General features: G+C 46.3%; 1 long non-coding RNA gene across 1 annotated transcript in view; it reads right to left on the reverse strand.

The window, feature by feature from the left end:
• Positions 1-248: 248 nt before the first annotated feature.
• The window catches only part of LOC107181704, a 28370-nt gene continuing 23506 nt past the window's right edge, over positions 249-5112 (reverse strand). Inside the window, exon 4 of the long non-coding RNA XR_001512398.1 lies at positions 249-1954. This is a non-coding gene — a long non-coding RNA (uncharacterized LOC107181704). The remainder of the gene's footprint in view (positions 1955-5112) is intronic.

Below are 5112 nucleotides of genomic sequence, written 5' to 3' on the forward strand. Positions count from 1 at the left end.
AGTCCAAAGTAGCACGTTGCTTGGCTTCTAACAGATACTGTTATAACGATAACTCTCCTGATCTGTAAAATGGGGGTAAGAGTTTATTGTGGAAGCAGTTGTGGCAGCGTAGTTCCTCTGTAACTCTTTTTCCCTTATAGCTGGTGTACAGGGGACTGGGACATGGCAGTAAGAATCCTAGCCATACAAGGCAGGGGAAGAAATCACTTGATCTCCCGTGAAAAAGAGAGGAGACAGGAATCTGGGGAGAAGTGTATGTTTTTATTCTGTCTTGTCGCCCTGCCAAGTCAAGACACGGTTTGAGCAGAGAGGCAGGGGAGAGGCAGTCGAGTGGAGCAGGTGAGCGGGCCACCAGCTTCCCATGTGACAGGTGGAAAAAGCAGTGCCGGTCTCGCTTCAGCGGCCACCTTGAACGGAGAGACATCCAGCTGGCAGGCGAGGCGACGGAAGACCTTGATAGAGCTCTGGCTCTGAGTTCTAGTCATTACGTCTCAAGGGTAGTCCAGCCCCAGGGTTCTTGTTCTTAGGTTTGTGCTTTGTGCTCCAAGAGATAGAGCTAATTAGCCAAAGTGGGAGCCGGGGACCTTGGCTTCCCCACTTCCTTGGCTGGCCACTCCCTTTGTTGAAGACTATGTCCTAGGAAAACGGGCTGGAGTGGAGGAGAGACACACGCCAGCAGTGGGATGAGACCTGGAACCCAAAATAGCAGGTGGGTTGGGAAGATGGTGCAGGGACAGGGGACACCGCTCCTCCTGAAGAAATCTACAACGCCCATCGGTAGCGAGTTGGAGTAACCTGGCTGAGAAAGGTATTTTCTTCCTGCTGCTCCTGCCTTGGGTTTGGCGATCTCTAAGTGTCCCCAACCTACACCGAATGCTGTGATGTGCTCAAGCAAAACCCTGCCTCGGGACCTCCGCCCCTCCTGCAGCTGCCTGTTCAAGAGGCAAATTCCTACCAAGGAAGGACTCCCAGGCTCCCGTCAGCCCCAGACATTGTTATTTTGAGAACGGATTGTTCCAGATCTCTGTTGTTCCAAGGCCTGTGGGAGGCACAGAGTAGGCCACCTTGAAACCAATATGAAATGCCAGGAGCTGCCAGGAAGCCCCCAACACGCATGTGTCCCAGAGCTCCCCGCGTGACAAGCTCTCTTGTGTTGAGAGGGGACATTCCTATCCTGTTGGGGAACAGGAACAGATGTCCCAAAACAGACAGGAACTGAGAGCAGCACTGGGGTGGTGGTTTTCCCACCTGTGACTGACAGGAAACCAGCTGGAGCTGGTTCTAGGGGCCCAGATGAGGCTGTCACATCCCTGTTTCCAGTTGAGCAACCTAATTCCTGTAGGTTCTGCCCTTTGAGGTTCTAGTCCCTTCTCCCCTCTCCCCATTTGTATCCATTTTTCAGGAGAATCTGTTGGAAGGGGCGGCCCCTGAAAGTAAAATTTCAAATGATGTTTCTCAGATGAAGGAGAAGGCCATTGAACACACTCTATCATTTCCTTTGCAGCCCTTTTCCATCCAGGGTGGCACACACAGCGGCCTTGAAGCCCACTCCTCACGTTTTGCACATGCAACATGTCACTGTATGTGTGAGTGTGTCCCTTCAGGGCAGACTAGCGGAAAATATCCACCCGGGATTATGCCAGCAGAGCTTTCAAATGTTATCACCTTGGGGAACAAGCTGCTTCAGCATGTCAATGGGTGGGATTGTTCTACAAGAAGGCGCTGCTCCTCCTGCCTTGGGGCTCCAAGACCAATAAATCAAGTTCCCCTCCAGTCTTCTGGGAAACATAGCTCATGACCCGGCTTGTGGATCTTCATGGCTTGGATAATCCAAGCCATGGTGTGGGCCAGGAGTGACCTGGAAACAGAGCATTCCCAGAAGGCGTTCAGTTTGTCACTATTCAACCAACCAGCACAGCCTCGGTGCCTGTCCTGGGAGCTCTGGGAAAAGGTGCTGTGGATGTGAAAGGAAATATAAGACCCTGCCCTCCACTAACTTCTCATGCAGTCAGGAGACAACCCATGCTCATACCAGGGAGGCCCGTGGGCAGTATAGGTGTCAATATAACGGCTATGAGGATTAGGAGTGTCCAGGTACTGGGTACGCTTCCTAAGGGCTGGGCTGTTTGGGGAATCATGGGGAAGAGGTGGCTTGGAGGGGAGAAGGCAGGAGCAGCAGTGGGGTGTGGGGAGACCTTATACAGATATGACATGAGAAGTCTCAGTTTCCTGTTCTTCTTCTCAACCCACGTGACTGAGACAGTCACTGGCTCTGATTTGGGAACCCGGCAGAGCAACTGTTGAGTGTGTGGGAATTTGTACTTCAATCCCCCCGACCCGCACTGTACACCCACAGCAGCCACACAGGCTGCTGAATTATGTCTCTTACGGCAACTCCACACGTACACCGTGAGCTGAACTTCTGTCTAGCTCAGTGGTCGGCAAACTGCGGCTCGTGAGCCACGTGCAGCTCTTGGGCCCCTTGAGTGTGGCTCTTCCACAAAATACCATGTGCGGGCGCACACGTACAGTGAGATTGAAACTTTGTGGCCCAAGTGCAGAAGTCAGTATTTTGTGGAAGAGCCAAACTCAAGGGGCCAAAGAGCCACATGTGGCTCGCGAGCCACAGTTTGCCGACCACTGGTCTAGCTCTATGAAGAATTTATTGAGACATTTCCCATGCTTTACACAGTGTCTTTATGATGGAAACAAAAATCACTTTTGTCCCAAGTTTTTCAGGTTCCCAAACCCCACCAGTATTGTTCCTTTTCTGGGTATCTTAAATTCCCATTTTCTTTCTATTTCACAATCGCTACCTTTTCCCAGGCACCATTATCTCCAGGGCTCACTACAAGTAGATTGCCCCACTGTCCCCAGCTACTCTTTATAACTCATTCACTGGAAGTTTTGAAAATGGGCATACACCTTGACCCATTCGTTCCATTTCTCAAAATGCAGCAGAGCCTAGCTTGCCTCTGCTATTCACGCTTTCATTTGTTCCGACAACGTGTGGCTGGAGTCCTGCTAGATACTGGGGGGAAGCAGCAATACACGAGCCCGAGCTTGAGGCCCTGCATGGAGCTTATGGCCTTGTTTGTTTCTTCCCTAAATCCAGGTTTTTTTTAAAAATTTTTGGCTTTCGGACAAGACATGTCTGTAGTATTCTCAGGGGAAATATATAATCACTGCCTCATAATAAAATAAAGCCCGTTGACTATGCCACAGACACCAAGTGACAGGTGTAGACAGAGTGAGAAAGAAATTGTTCCAGGTTAGAAGTTTTCAAACAGAGTGCCTCATCTTATGAGCCTCGGGGGTACCGTAGGGTGGGTGGGGTGGGAACACACAGCAAGAAGGGAGGGGACAGTTCGTCCAAGCATCACATCAGGGCTCTCACTTCCCCAGAACCCCCACCCACCGGGCAGTTCTGTAGATTTCTCCTCATTTCTGGTAAGATTTATTTGGACAGGATGTTCTGTGGCTGAAAACATTTCAAAACCACTAGTTGTCTCAAATTTCTATATTTAGTCTGGAAATATTCCAGACAGGGAGATTTTTTCCCATATTCCCTTTAAATCCTCTTTCAGGATTAAATTTAATTCTCTTAAGCTCTTATGTTTAACTAATGGGCTTTAATGATACCTGATACGTGATGGGTGTGTAATTAATGGGCAGTGATAACATGGGTGTGATAAATAACCAAATCTCATAGACCATGCAAACGTGCTAGAAACTAAAAGACCTAAAACAATTTTGCACAATGTGTAATGGGAGGAGGGGGGAATTGGTTTAATTAGGAATGTATCAAAAGCAGCAACAAAAGTTTAAGCAGTTTTAAACAATTTGACATGACTTCTACATGGTGTCATTTGGTATTTATTTAACATTTGCGAAGTTCCTGCAATAATAATTTCTTTCCTCTAATTCTCTTTATCACCTTGAACCAAGCCATTTTACACCTAAACTTTTATGAGTCACGTACCATCATTGGGATGATTTTTCTAACAATATTTATAGCTCACTTGTAATAGTAAATATTTTATTTAAATAGGTTCCTGTTTAATTTAAAGTTACTCTAAAAGAAAACTTTATATCACTAACCATAAACAGAAGACCAGAAACACTTGCCAAAAATAAAGGTTAACTGTAACAATCCTATATCATAAAGAGCTAATATGCTAATTAGACCAAACAGCAGAAAGACCATCCAGACAACCTTCCAGAGGAAGCTGGGGCTGTGAGGGCTGAGCCCCTTGCACAAATTTTGTGCATCAGGCCTCTAGTAAATTTATAATAATGAAAATAGTAAATATTTTTCTAACTGTACACCATTTAGAATCCGATTTCGTTCCACCAGGGGTTTGGGTACCCATATGGCAAACACTGTTCACTCAGACCACCATGGGACTCAGCGAGGCAATTAGAAAGCAAATATAGCTGGGCTGTGTTCCCTCCCAACTCATCTTAGAGTCCCACACACCCACATGCCCCACTCCCCTCTAAGAACTTGCCTTGCTCTAAGCTAGCTGACAACTAATAGTTGATCATTATTAAGCTTATTAATCTCCTTTTTGCATACTAATAAGATACTATTAACTCTTCAAAACTCAAATATCAGAACTCTGGTGGAATTTTAGACATAATGCAAGCAAATTATACCATTTAATTCAAAGCATACATATTAAATGGTTTACTAACCACCTACTCATAAACCAGACCTCATGCCTTCCCACAAGCTCATAGTCAGCTTTTCTCAAAATGTGGGAATTTGCCCACGATGAATTAAAGAGTAGGATAGGGCACATATGGTCTTTTCAGATTATGATGACATTCTAGAAAAAGAAATATGGATCAAATACCTCACTGGGATACTCTTTATTTTAATTCCACCTGTAATTATATTCTCCCCAGACTCACTAGGAAAGAGGAGGGGAAGTTGCTATAGGGTCTAAATGTTGAATCTACATCACTGATGACAGTTGTCATTGCATTTTCTCCCTTTCACATTCCAGAATTCTCCCTTCCCTTGCTGCTGCTAGGGACTTGGGGAGAGTTTCACAGATCAGGTTTCCTGGGAAGCAGACTCTGAGATGAGATTGTGTGCAGAGGTTC

The sequence above is a fragment of the Myotis davidii genome, unplaced genomic scaffold (assembly GCF_000327345.1).
Source record: "Myotis davidii unplaced genomic scaffold, ASM32734v1 scaffold168, whole genome shotgun sequence".
NCBI lineage: Eukaryota > Metazoa > Chordata > Mammalia > Chiroptera > Vespertilionidae > Myotis > Myotis davidii.